Here is a 15,015-nt window from a genome sequence, read left to right as displayed (position 1 = left end):
CCCCTGTTTTTCTGTCTTTTGCGGTCATGAAAACCAACATCATCCTCGGCTGCCCTGCCGACCTCCTATCCCCACCCCCACCCCCGTAGTCAATCTTGTTCACCAGCATTCATCCATTTCTCATAGAGACCGAATCAGAGGGAATTGTCATGGCCAAGGCTCCGAGACCCCAGAAGACCATGCCCAAAGTGCTTACAGTTGTCGGGGAGGGTAGAGGCTGCGTGTGCAGGGGCTGGGAGGGAAAGAGAAACCACACATCCAAGCGAAGAGATTGCCAGATCCCACACAGGGGCATGAGTCAAGCATCACCATGGGGCCTGGGGCCCTGGGACAGAAATAGTGATGCCATCATTCCAGTTATCAATCTATGTATTCATTCCACAAATACACTCACAGCATCTGCCATTAGCTTGTCACAGGTGCCGGAGAGGCAACAGTGAACAAAACAAGATAATGATCCCCCACCTACCCTATTTTGTTTATGTTCCGTGGGACACAGGAGCAAAGGAAGTCAGCGTGCGTATAAATGATCCTTGCTGAGGGTGTTAAGGGCCATGAAAATAAAACTGGCTAGTGTGTCAGAGGGCACCGGGGGAGGTGACGTTGGTGCTGATGTATCACTAGTTAAAATAGAAGTCGGGAGGGTTGGAGAGGGAAGGCAACGTGATTCGCCTCCTGGCACATCTTCTCCCCCCCCTGGCTTGCATCGTAGCATCATATCCTCCTATGGCTCAGAGACTTTACGGGGGTGGGGGTGTCTCTGGAGTCTTCTGGGCAAATTCTAGGTCTTTAACTTGGCACTTCACGACCTCTATAGTCCCGCGCACCCTGCCTACCTGTTCGCAAGTCCCCCCCCCCCCCCCATCCTCTCGGGAACCTTCCATTCTGACCCGGATGGGCTGTCTTCCTAAGGTTCACTTCAGCTGCATGCCTTTGGGCCTCCACACCTGGAGCCTGGGACAGCTTCCGGACTTCTCCAGTTCAGAGCACAGGCCTGTCCTAACTGTTCCCTTAGGTGGTTAAGTCAGTCTTCTTGGGGGAGGGGCTGGAGCCTTCAAGGTCCTCTCTTATTAGGGGTGGCATTATACCTATAATTCCAGCACTCAGCGAACAGAGGCAAGAGGACGGAAAGTTTAGGTCAGCCTGGTCTTTAATGCAAGACCCTCTCTGAAAAAGAAGGAAAGAAATTTTAATTAAAATACGTTTTTAAAAAACGTATATAAAAACCTGGTACAGTGGTGCACACCTGTAATCCCGGAGCATGGAGGCAAGGTCAGGAACTCGAGGCCAGTTGGCCAGCTACCTATCAAATTCAAGGATAGTCTGGGGGCTTCATGAGCCCTTGTTCTAAAAAACCAAAATCAAAACAAAATTTAAATTCAGCCAGGCATGGTGTTGAACGCCTTTAATCCCAGTCCTGGGGAGGAGGCAGCAGATCTCTGCGAGTTCCAAGCCAGCCTGGTCCAAAAGCAAGAGCTACACAAAGAGACCCTGTCTAAACTAATAAATAAACCAAAGACCTCCCCCCGACATTGGATCCACTCCGTCTACCTGGCTAGAAGAACTTCACAAGGCTTTACAGCTCGTTTGTCATCTTGCATGAAATGAAGATGGAAAGGCAAAAAAAGACTTAGCGAGAAAATCAGAGTTCTCCAGCAGGGAGGAGTAACAGGACCCTGTCTTCTCAGTATTCAGAAGCTGTCCGCAAAGAGTCAGTGCAGTTTGCGGGAGGAAGACATTGCCGCGGACTCCATCTGATGTCAGCATGTGGGTGCGAGCTGCCTAGCACTGGCGAGAACATTCTAGAATTCCTCCCATTCCTCAACTCTAAAGAGAGTTAAAGTTCAGGGTTCTAGGCTGGCATGAACGAGGACTACCTCGGAATTTCCCATAACCCCTCTCTGCAAGCCTCGGTTCCCTGGCCTTGCTGAAGTCCCTACCCTTTAACCTGGGAGAACCGAACACCTGGATAACACAGGATGCCTGACACCTGTCGCAAATCCTTCCCTTCCTCCTCCATTATCTCTCCCCCTCACTCCTCCTCCCTCCCGTGCTGATTCAATTCTGAAGCTTGAACTTTGACACTTTGAGGCAGGATGTCCAGGCAGTGGGAGGCTACGGGAGGGACACGTGATTGTTATGTCGGATGTTTAGGATGAAAGTCAGTACCGTAAACATGTATTCATCATGAGTCTCCTTCTGCTGGGTCTTTCATCTGGGGAATCGCAAAGTTCCTGACAAATGGTAATTAATTTTCACAACAGCTTCCATGGGAGGATGGGAACAGCCGAAGGCCAGGGGCATTTTCTCACATCCTTTCCCAAGCCTTCTACTCAGCACCAGTGGGCTGGCCGCCCCAAGGGGACAGTGCCACTTAGGTAGGAGGCCTAGGTCTTAGACTCCTTCGACCCAGAAGGCTCCAGGCTCCTTCCAACTAGCTTCCTGCCCCTGCCCCCTGCTCTGATGTCCGGAGGATGACTAAGAATGACCTAGGCAACAGTGGAAGCATTTCTCGCCTCCACTGGGCAGCTGAGGCTCAGCGGTGTCAGGTGACTCAGCAGAAACCTCCTGGCCCCAGAACTATGACAGCCTCTGCCCTGCCCCACCTTTGTGTCCACTCTGTGCACACAATCGCTTGTCTGCCCCTACCCTGGAGGGGAGAAGTTACTTGAAATGATTTTTGTCCTTAATGGCACATTATAGAGGAAATACACTCTGGTTGTGTAAAGCTTAGAAAATACTGGAAAATATTAGGCCAGATGTGGTGGTGCACACCTGTAATCCCAGCACTTGAGAGGCAGGAACAATATAAACAGTATTTCAATAATTCCACTATTGCCAGCAGAACCACTACTGAGATATCGTTACCTTATTTTTGTCTATTTGTTGTTGTTGCTATTTTTGTCTTTTTGTTTTGTTTGAGGCAGGTCTCTATGTAACTCTGGCTATCCTGGAAGGAACTTACTGTGTAGACCAGGCTGGCCTCAGACTCACAGATCCACCTGCCTTTGCCGCTGGAGTGCTGGGTTACAGTGTACACTACCATACCGAGCTGTCTGTTTCTTGGTGTTCATGGAGATATTAACATACACTCACAGTGGAGCTGGAAAGCAGACTCCACTAGCAAAGCTTTTGCTGCTCAGTCATGAGGAGCCTGGCTGGGATCCTCAGCTCTCACCAGGCATGGTGGTGTCTTATATAATCTGAGGCTAGAAAGTGAAAAGTCAAGTTCTCCCCGCCAATTTCCACAGAAGGAAATCTCTTAGAGTTTCTTGTAGACTCCTCCAGAAGTTGTCAATTACATATAACATGTGTAAATTTAGCTCCTTTTCCATCTCATGGAAATACGTATTTTCTATGCCATTGGAAAAACATACTGATCAAACTTTTTATCAACTACTAATATGTTCTTGTCTTGCTGGTGGCTCTCGGGCGGCTAACCTTTTCCTCATTTCTGGACTTTTACTCAGGTGAGGAACAGGAAGGAGTAACTGAGTCAGAAGGAAGCGTGGGAGGAGGAAGTAGACCAGGCTGGCCTGAGGGCCCGCGACACAGGCCCTTCAGCAGCTTTTCTGTCCCACTCTCCAGGTGAGGAAACTTGGCACAGGAGAGTCGGCTTGTGGGTTAGAGGCCGGGGCTCCAAGCAAAGTCTATCAGTGCTAAAGGCCAGGGCGACTTGTTGAGAAACCCTAGTTTAACGGTGGCACGCTGCTCGGCTGGAGATGGGGAGAGCCCTTCGGTCACTCACCTCCCATTCACTCTGACAACGTTTGTGACAGGGATTCAGGGTGGAAAAGGCCCAGTCTTTGTCCTGTGGACATTAACAGTCACATGGGGGTGGACATGGACACAAGCTGCCTCTATCCAGCATAGGAGAGGGACATGCAAGGGGCCGTGGGGGCCCAATCCACCGGGGCTTCCTCTCTCAGACTCCAAAGGTCAAGAAAGGCAGGGAGGAGGCCTATACTGAGTCAGGCCTCTGGTGCCAGGCAGGAGATGCCAGGGAGGCTGACCCAGCCCTGCACCCTCTCCATCCTCTGCATCAGCTCCCTCCCCCAACCCACCCCATTCTGGGTTTACCCCAGCCTCCGGCCCTTCACAACAGGGTTTTCCCCGTTCCCACAGCAGGAGAGTGCAAGGTAGGCTTTCAGCTTCTGGAAATGTTTTCAAGAAAACGATTCCGCTTTATTTTCTAGAAATTCAGGAAATTTCCATCACACTTAGGACAGGAGTGGCAGGCACAGGGGGCTTATGTGCATAGGGTGTGATAAGTATGTCTGCTTGGATACTGGAAAGTGGCGGATAGGGATCAGGAGGTTGGCAAGGCATAGAAACACAGCCTGGCAATCTTTTTTTAAATATAAATCTTTTAGAATGTCAACAGCATATCACAGATCTTAAAACAAACTAACAGTTGTCACAAATATCACAAAATCCAGAAATCATATTACATTTGTCTTAAGTAGATTAGGTGCATTAATAAAACATCGAGGATTGATAAACAGAGGGAAGGGAGGCTGATGTTTTCCTGTATCTATCTTAAATTTTCACGTTATACTTATTTATCATGGGAGGGGTGTTGTGTCATGGAATGCGTGTGGTGGTCAGAGTCATCTCTCAGGAGGTTCTCTCCTTCCACCAGAATGGCCTGGCAACCGTAAACAGCAAGAGGGTCTGCTGCCTAGAACTGGCCATCCTGGAAATAAGCCTTAAGTTAAAACATCCGTAGGCCCAGAGCAGAAAGCCATAAAAGTGAGTGTGCTCAGGAAGAGGTCACCACAGTGGAGAGCACAGTGAAGCTGGTGGCAGCCAAAGGCCCTTGGGGGCCAGGAGCCAGGCCTTGGGCTGCAAAGGCTGACCTGACTGACTGCGGTCTGCACCAGGCCTGCCACCCTTGGCCTTGGACAGGAGGAGATGGGGCACAAGGGGAAGGCCAGCCTGCTAGACAGAGGGCTTTGAATCTTGTTCCCCCTCAGAGATGTGAGCATCTCAGCGGTGCACAGAGATTTAAAGGGAAACGTAAGTAAAGTAAAATACAGATCATTTTCACTCTAGATAACAAAAAGAACACACATCACTTGTGCCCGCAGTAAACCCGTCAACACTGGATGTCTAAAGTCTGGTTTTGGGGCATTAGATTTAGTCTTCCTCGGGCACCTCCTTCCCTCCATCTCTACTCCCTTCTCCTTGGCAGGAGAGGATGGGGCACTCCATTCCCAAGCGTTTGAGCAGGTGGGATGGTCTGTGTACAAGCTGGGCACCCTACCTGGTAGTGTTTGAACTTCCCTATATTAACACTCGGGGTCACCATTCCTTAACAGCTGGATTTGGGGGTGGGGGGCAAGGAGTGGGATGTGTGTAAATTACGAGTATCCTTTAACAAAAAAACCCATTTCAGATGCAGGAATTATTGTTTGAAATACTGATACTTAATTGACATTTGACCCTGACTAATGAATTTTATCCCTAGGGGCTTTGGGGGAAGTTGTTTCCTTTAGTTCCCAGAATTCAGAGTAGGTAGGAGGGGAATGCAAGTGGGCTCCCCCTCCCCATCTCTCTCTTCCTCTTCCAGGGGTCCTTGTGACGCCACCAACAGAAGGCGTGTCCACGGGGCCCAGTGTCATCTTGATTAGTCTGCCCACTGCTTTCTCACGTTCTCAATATGCTCAGCCACTGATTAGGCCAGAGTGGTTTTTCCGGCCTGTGAAATTACCTGCCATCAGTGGAAAGTGTCCCAGCCTTGTCTCTTGCCAGGTTAGGACTTCGGGCAATTTTCTTAGATTTCTCAACCTGTTTTGGTAAAATAAAGAGTCGTGTACGTCTGCTGGGATTAAAGAGAAGCACGCCACACCCCAATGCTAAGTATTTCTATACTGTCTTCCACTCTCGTCTCCTCCTCCCCAACACGCCCCTCAACCCCCACCCACCCCGACCTGCCTAGGCCCCCTGTTTTCGCGGTTGCAGGGTGGGTTGCAGGCTGGGTTCCAGGAAGTGGCTCTGCCTGAGTCTGCCTCGGAACATCTGTGGAGTCAGGTGACCCGGCTCCCCACGGGGGAGGGGGGGGTGACTAAAATACCAGCCGTGCCGATTATTTGAACTTCCTGGGCAGGGCCCGCCACCGCTGTGACTGGTGGGACCTTGGAAGCAACAGTAATTAATATTTTGCCAGGTGTCATTCCAATGGCCCCCGCCAAGCAAGGGCTCCCACCCTGAGCAGGGAGCCCGTGGGAACTGCCGGGGCTGCATTCCCCGCCCAGTGATTGTGCCACGTGCTGAGGTTCCCGACTGCAGGCAGGCAGGTGTCCTTAGCCTTGCCCCCAGGGCTCGGATGCCCAACAGAGTGGAGCATCCACCTCCTGGAGCCGCCAGTCTCCAAGAGTGTGCTCTGAAGGAGTTCCCTCCTAATTCACTGGAACCTGTCCCTATAGCCCCCAGGGTAGGCGTCGGGGGTGACCATGGTAGAGCTCTCATGGGAGATGGGGACAGGGTTGGGGTCTCATTCGTTCCCACACACACCTTCCAAAGTTACATCTGAGCTAGAGACATGTGGAGGGCTCAGGGGCCACACTCCCCATCATCCTCTTTTTATAGAGGAGGACACCAAGCTCCCTAAAAGTGGATTGTTCTACTTAGGATTCTATGAGAAATGACCAAATGAGTGACTTGAAGTTGCTTTTTTAATATCTTTTTTTAAAAAATAAAATGTGTTTGAATGCTTTGCCAGTATGTATGTTTGTGCACCACCTGTGTTCCTGGTGGCCACAGAAGGCAGAAGAGGCCTTCAGATCCTCTGGAGCTGGAGTTATGGATGACTGTGAGCCACCATGTGGGTGCCTGGAATAGAACCCAGGTCCTCTGGAAGAGCAACAAAGTGTTCAGCTGCTGGGCCATCTCTCCAGCCCCTGGCTGAGGTTTTGAAAGAGTCGTTGTTTTCAATGAAGTAGAAAGCCCTCCATCCCTAAGGTCTATTATCCCCAGTGCCTGGAACCTAGCCCTGAACTCACACTCCTCCTGCTTCAGTCTTTTTAGTGCTGGAATTACAGGCATGGTGTACCCTACCATCCCCAGGCTAAACTACCATCCCCAGCTAAACTTCAAGGCTTTGCTGCCAATTAGAAGGAAGCTTCTCCTGGCAGGGGCCACTTTCCACATCAGTTAGAAGTGGGGTTTCCGGAAGGGAAGGTGTGAACATGTAACCCAGCCAGGGCTGGCAGGAATCCTGTGGTAGTTCTCCATCCATGAAGGCTGATTAAGATTACATAGAAATCTGCCATCTTGCAATGACAGGGAGCTATTGGCGTCGGTCCTGGGCAGCGGAAGGTTTAAAGGTTTAGTAACCTTCAGAGGACGTACAGCTAGCTAGGAAGTGCCCCAGAGGCCGGGAATCCTAGCAGGGAGCTGCACCCACAGCCCAGCACCCCGCTGTAGTTAGTATTCATATGTTTAGTGGCTGGTTTAAAAGAAATAGGAAAACAATTCCATCTTTGAATGTGGGAGGGGTCTTAGGGTAGACAGTGCAGAACACTTACCTTTTCTCGTCAAATGTCACAACAGTGCCCAAACCCCCAATGTGTCGGGGAGAAATGCCTAAGTTCCCTCAAAGGTGAGCATTGTGTGCCAACATTTTCCTGGGGAGATGAAGCAAGTGTGCTGTGTCTACTGGCTCCACGTAGAGAACCCATGAGAGACCAGAGTACAGATAGCATCAATGAGACTTACTGGGGTTACTTATGGGAGCAGAAATGACTCAAAGACAATTGCATCACCAAGGCTCAGCAAACCTGGAGCGCACTGCACAGCCTATCGGCAGCTCAACAAGTTGCAGAGTGCCCTTGCCCAATGCTGTAGTTTGTCTAAATCTCTTCGAGGCACACAGCTGGTGTCTAAATCTCCCCGACAGCTGATCTAGTGCCAGTCTTCTCTGCAGGTTTTCTCCTGAGTCTGCTTTGTTGCCTCAGCTCTTCTTCCTCTGAGGCAGACTCCAGGCTTTGTTCACTCTGGTAGGCAGTGGCCTGGTGAATCTGGTCAGTTTCAGGGAGTTCTTGAAGCTATTTTTTTAATCGTTTACCTCCCTGTTTAAGGAGCTCCCCTGCAGGATGGAAAGTTTTAATCTCAGAGGAGACTTATACAACAGTGAGCGGCTGCCAGGGCGAGGAGCCAACTGGTGTCCATCTCTCCGTGTTTGATCCACTACTGTATCTATGGCTGTTACAGTGTATGCTGCAAGAATAATCCAAAGCATTTTGCATACAAGAAAACTGAGGCTGACAGCATAAATAATGGTAGAACCTAGACTAGATAATAGGTTTTCTGTACCTGGACATGCAGTAAACCAGACCAAACCTAACTGAAAAAGTAGAACAGGTTTATTTGAGCAAAGCAACTCCCAGGTAGGTTCTCCAGGCCCAGAGATCCAGGCCGAAGAAGCCACACACCTGAACTAAAGCAGGGAGATTATATAGCTTGCAGGCAAGGGGTGATGGTGGGCTCATCACAAGTGGGGTTTGTGCCCAAGCATGGTCAAAAGCTGAGTGCTTTAGGTAGGTTCTTGGGCTGCTGGCAAGGGGAGGAGCTGCTGTAGCTAACAAGAATGCAGAACTGGGCTTTTTGGTGCCTTCTTTTTGTTCTGAGATTCTCTGAGTGGGTGGGGTTTGGAGAGACAGGAATGGGGCTTTCTGGATCACGCAGGGACGAGCTGGAGGTTCCAACCGAATACTAGAGAGCCCCACATTCCCCGGCTGGAGTCTTTTCCACTTCCATCTATTCATCCAACTGGGAAAACAGACCTAGCACGCAGCGTTGGACTCTGGTGATGCAAAGAAGTAAACCAAGGGCCAAGGTGGAGCAAGTGGAGCACTTGCTTAGGGCACACAATCTCCTTGTAGGGTACCCCCACCCCCAGTAATCAAGATAGGTAAAACTCAGTTATTTCTTTTTGTTTATACAGGAGCTTTGTCTGTCTGTATGTCTGTGCACATCCTGTGGAGACCGGAACACAGCATCAGAATCCCTGGAACTAGAGTTACAGATGATTGTGAGCCACGCCGTGAGTGTTGGGACTCAAACCCTGGTCCTGGAAGAGGAACCGTTCTCTGAAAGTTTGAGCCATCTCTTGAGCCCTGTTTTTGTTTTTGCTGAAGAGATGGCTCAAACAATGGGGGGCTTTGCTGACAAGTTTTGTTTGCTTTTTTGAGACAGGGTTTCTCCGTAGCTTTGAATCATGTCCTGGAACTCATTCTATAGATCAGGTTGGCCTCAAATTCACAGAGATCCACCTGTCTCTGCCTCCCAAGTGCTGGGGTTCAAGGTGTGCACCTCCACCACCCAGCATGCTGATGAGTTTTTTTGTCAACTTGACACAAACTAGAGACATCAGAGAAGACAGAGAAGCTATGCCCCTCAGATTGGACCATAGGCAAGTCTGTTGTGTTTTCTTGATCAGTGATTGATGTGGAAGGAACCGGCTCACTGTGGCTGCTGCCACACCTGGATAGACAACAGCAGGCTGAGTGAGCCTGGGAGAGCAAGTGAGTAGGCGGCACGCCCCTCCATGGTCTCTTCACAGTTCCCGCCTCCGGGTGCCCTGCCCGAGCTCCTGCCCCATACTGGACTGTAAGATGAAAGAAACCCTTTCCTCTCCGAGTTGCTTTTCGTGTTTATCATAGCAATAGTAAGCAAACTAAGATAGGGTCTCACGTGACCAGCTGGCCTAAATCATCCTCCACTTCCCAAGTACTAGAGTTGCGGGCAGGCATTACAATGCCTAACTTCAAAATACAGTTTTGTGTGTGTATTCATGTGTGTATGCACTTGTATGTAGGCACATGTGAGTGTGTGTTTATGTGTGTTCATGTGGAGGCCAGAGCAACATAATTGGGTGTCTTTTTCAATGGGTTTCCATATTATTACTATTTTTTAAAGATACATACATATATATATATATATAAATATATATATATATATATAATATTCTTCTTGCATGTATGCCTACTTGCCAGAAGAGGGTATCAGATTGCATTATGCATGGTTGTAAGTCACCTTGTGGTTGCTGGAAATTGAACTCGGGACCTCTGGAAAAACAACCAGGGACCTCTGGAAGAACAACCAGTGCTCTTAATCTGTGAGCCATCTCTCCAGGACCCTCCACATTATTTTTTTGAGATAGAGTGAGTCTCTTACTGTTCCTGAAACGCACTGTTTCTGCTATACTGGCTGGCCAGGCAGCCCCACAATGACTGTATTTGAGAAGTTCATCCTGTGCCTGGGATCCTGTCCCAAGCTGCACATACCTTGCCTGAGCTATTTGAAGTCAGGGGAAGTCCAGGGAGCATGGCAGCTGAGGAGGAATTCTCCATGCCTCCCAGGAAAAAGACAAAGATGTTTCATGGACAACTCTTAGAGGCAAGCCTGACATAAATCAAGGAAGCCATGGCTGCTTAGAATTAAATTACTTTATAATTTTTGACATGGTTATGATTTGAAGGATCCTCCTATGGGCTAGAAGGATACTGTCTTTCTGTCTTTTTCCGCAAGTGTTTATTGGTTGCTGGTTGTTGAACTTGCTAGAGAAGACTGTGTGCAAAGGGCTGGTGTTTGTGTGGTGGATCGGTGTCTTGGGAGGAGACTGACTACATCTCAGAGGACTGCCCCGGAGGTGGGCTGGAGATGAGGAACTGCGGAGTCTTGTTGCCATTAGGATGAGGTCTTCCCTTGTTGTCCTGACTGACCTCAGCCCCCTGAACAGCTGGACCACAGGCATGAGCTGCTGTGCCCTGCTGGAAACAGCTCTCAACAGGACAATGAGCGATGGAAGCATTTTGAATGGCATGGGAGTCTAGAGACGGAGCCACTTTGCAAATCTTGTCTGGGAATTAGCTGACACCACATACATAGGTGATGACCACTCTATAGTAAGACAGACAAGGGCAGAGTAGGGAAAGACAGACAGAAAGGGCAAGAGCTGTTCTTAGGTCCAGCTGTGCTTCTGTTTCACTCCCTGGAACATCACAAACCTTTCATATTTCAGATTGTTTTCCCCCTGAAAACAAGTGATTTCGACCAAGGTGTCCACATCTGAGAGTCTCTGATTATAATGACTGCCACTGTATACTACTTCCACCCACCATAAATCCTTATTTCGGGGTGGGTGTATGTGCATGCACATGCCTGTGTGTTATCCGATTTTCACAACAACCTATTAGTAGCTACAGATTTGGTGTCCCTAAAATATATACACATAATATATATATATATAACATATATTTATCATATTAGATGTGTATAAGGCACACACTATATATACATATATATGTATGTGTATATGTATATATGTATATGTATATATATATATATATATAGAGAGAGAGAGAGAGAGAGAGAGAGAGAGAGAGAGAAAGAGAGAAGTAAAGTGACCTGCTAAACAGTAACTCTGTCAATAAGATCTGCAGTTCAGGAAAGCAATGAGAAGCTACCTTTTAGGGATCATCCTTCTCTTTAGAGAGGTATTTTCAGCGTGACTGAGGCTGAGGCTGGCCCCAAGGTCCTGGAGCTGCCCACACAGCAGGAGGCTGTACTGCTTCCCGGTTCCACTGCTGAGTTTCCCCCATCCACCCACTCTCCAGTTCCTGCACAGTGACTTTCTCCAAAGACTGTGTCACTCTTGATAGTGACACTGCAAGAAAAGCTTGTGGTGAATCATGGTGGTGGCCACTTCCTGTCCCATTTGGGGTCCCCTGTTCTCAAACGCTCTTATTTTGCCACTTAGTAATAAGTACCACAGTGATTATGGCCTCCGGATGGCTCTGGAGGTCTGGTCAGTCCTTCTACAATCTCCTACATACGCTGAGTGCCACTACTCAATCATGTCAACAGGGGGCCCCGATGAGACTCTGGCTGTCCCAGGAGGCTGGTGGTGGAGATGACCTCAGCCATGAAGTAAGGGAGGTCATCATTGACTGTGGGTTCCCCACGGGTGCCTGCTCACTGAGTCCTTTTGCTTCTAGCATCTGTGTCAGAACATGCGTGGCTTCCCAAAGGATTTGGGGGAAACCCCGATTCCCTTCCAGTTGCTCAGAAAGGGCTTCCTAGAGGCTGAGAACCACCCTGATGATGGAGCCCGAGAGGCAAGGGAGCCATGAGTAGCTGAGGGTCAGCTGAGAAGGAGACTTCACCTGCCTAAGTAGATGGGTCAGGGAGAATCTAAGACCATTGAGCTGCACGGAAACCTCCAAGTCTTTTGTTGCTTTGAGACAGGGTTTTCTGTAGCCCAGGCTGGCCTTCAGCTCACTCTGTAGCTGTGGGTGACACTAAATTCCTTCTGATCCTCCTGCCTGCACCTCCCAAGTGCTGGGATTGCAGGTCTGCGGCACTGCACCCAGCTGAGAGCTCTTAAAGGTTAAGGTATTTCTGTCCTAGAGCCACCCTCACAGACAAAACGGAACAATCCAAATCCTAACACACATGCACCCCCTAGACATGCCCTCCCCCCTACCACACATGCACCCCACACGACTACACACATACCCCCACATGCATCACACACACACACACACACAACTACAAGTGCACCCACACAAACACACATGCATCACACACACACAACTACAAGTGCACCCACACAAACACACATGCATCACACACACAACTACACGTACAACTTCCTCCCTCCCTCCCTCCCTCCCTCCCTTCCTCTCTCTCTTTTGTTTTCTTTCTCTCTCCCTGCTATCCTTTCTTTCTCATTATGTAGCCCTGACTGTCTTGGAACTGTGTAGATTAAGCTCAAACTCTAACTCACAGAGATCCACCTGCCTCTTCTTCCTGAGCACTGGAATTAAAGGAGTGCATCACCCGTAGAACCCCGCCGTACTTTAATCTGATCCTCACAACAACACGGCAAGCTAGGCACTGTCGCTCTTTCTGCTTTGTGGATTAGGGAACTGAGGTGGGTGCTGGTTAAGCCCCTTTCTTTTCAGTGATCAATAGAAATTTTATTTATGCAAGAATAGAGTCATTGTTGCCAAACTTAATAGGAGACGTTAAATGTTCAGCCCAGTTTTCCTTTCTGGATAAGTCTTGCCTTTCTGTCCCTGTCTGTTTTGAAAACATACCAGAAGATGAGGGGCCCAAATGCTGCTTCAGCTCCTGAAAGTGAGTTTGGGGAGTGAGTCTAAAATTAGGATAAATATTTGCTGATCTTGCATAGGTCCAACGAATCAAGGTAGTTTGTGTGCTCGGTGTTTGGGGCCCTTGTGCTGAAGCAGATGCTCCTGCTTAAGCCGGTCCCTTATGCTCAAGTGCTCAGCCTATACCTTTGGGGTCTCTGGAGACCCAGCTGGGTCGAGGGTACAGGGGAAAGTGGCCAGGGGCACAGGGTTATACTTGGAACTCGACACCTTACCTCTGGGCGCACATTTGCTCTCCTTGTTGCTGGAGCCAAGAATCCAGCCTAAAGTGCAGAGGATACAGGTACACACATACACATATATATGTAATATCTATTTATACACTGTGTATTTATATATTATTCCTAACTATCCACAAAATACATTCATGTGTATGTATTGTATATGCATGTGTACCTATATAATACAAAGATGCCCATGGATTCTGACAAATTTGCATAAGTAGGCAAAGGTGAGTAACAGTAGAAACAGTCTCTCCCGGGTTCCTCACGTTTAGGGGCAAAGGCTTGTTACCTGGGTGTTTCTGTGGTCAGGGATGAATTCATTCCACGTTGGATGGTTCTAGGCCAAACACTGTACAAAGTGGTATGGGTACCAACTCTAGACTGGCATGTCTCTCATTGATTACTTCACAATGGAAACCAATGTTTATCCCAGGGTCCTAGGTTGGCCTATGCTGGAAAAGGGGGGGGGTGTCACCCAAGTACTGGTATTCACAGAAGGGAAAGCTTTATTTCCAGTGACCTACCTTCTAGGAGGCAGGGTGAAGGAGGCTCACAGGAAAGCAGTCAGGACAGCCAGCCAGAGCCTGCGAGTTTTGCCCCCGGGCCTGGAGCCATGCTAGGGTACCAGCTTCCCTCAGTGCCCCCAGTCCTAGTCATGTATCACGAGATCAGTTTACTCTGGCTTATCAACAAGAATGGGAGCAGTGAACAGGAAATAGATGTGATGATTTCCAAGATCAGTCCTCAAGTTCAGGGGCCCCACGATGACTGTTATAGCTTTGTCTCTTCTCTGGTAGGAAGGCAAGTCACGGATACTGAACACACAGAAGGTGGCCGATTCACACCTGTACTCCTACACTGGGGAGGCCGAGGCAGGAGGCTTGCTGTGAGTTCTAGGCCAGCCTGGATGCTGTATTCAATTCAAGGACATCCAGGGCTCTAAAGCGAGACTGCCTCAAATGGCCTCCACCCTCCCATTTCCACATCCCTCCTCCGAAGTTGCCTAGATCAAATCCCAGGACACTGGGGAATTCTGTAGAAGGACGGAGTGGCTGGACTTAGCTGGGGATGCTTGGCTCCGGCCTTTGGGAACCGTGAGGTCATAGGTGAGCTACCTGGTGTCGGTGTCCATTTCCACATAGTGAAGTGTGGCTGGGAACCTCCCTACAGAGCTCTGGAAAGAGGACAGATGGAAAGACCTAGTCACAAAGCGGTGTCACTAGTGTTCACTTTCCTTTAATTATTTTTACAGACGATTTGCTTTTTTTTTTTTTTAAAGATTTATTTATTTTATTTATTTATTTTGTATACAATATTCTGTCTGTGTGTATGCCTGAAGGCCAGAAGAGGGCACCAGACCTCATTACAGATGGTTGTGAGCCACCATGTGGTTGCTGGGAATTGAACTCAGGACCTTTGGAAGAACAGGCAATGCTCTTAACCGCTGAGCCATCTCTCCAGCCCCAGACGATTTGCTTTTATCATGTTAGTTATTAAACTGGAAAATATTTGGTAAACCAAATGAAAAACACTGAGGCTTCCTCCAACCCCATGGGCTAGAGACAATCATCAGGGTATTTTATGATATGTCTTTTCAGACTTTTTAATGT

At 48.8% G+C, this 15,015-nt stretch overlaps 1 pseudogene; it reads right to left on the bottom strand.

Annotated features, from left to right (window-relative positions):
* Positions 1–13,021: 13,021 nt before the first annotated feature.
* LOC121454078 lies at positions 13,022–14,537 on the bottom strand (annotated as a pseudogene).
* Between the last annotated feature and the right edge of the window lie 478 nt (positions 14,538–15,015).

This window comes from Microtus oregoni, unplaced genomic scaffold (assembly GCF_018167655.1).
Source record: "Microtus oregoni isolate MIOR12 unplaced genomic scaffold, Mior012 000012F_ref0000307, whole genome shotgun sequence".
Classification (NCBI taxonomy): Eukaryota; Metazoa; Chordata; class Mammalia; order Rodentia; family Cricetidae; genus Microtus; species Microtus oregoni.
Note: the sequence above shows the minus strand (reverse complement) of the source record. Positions and strands in the feature narration are given on the sequence as shown.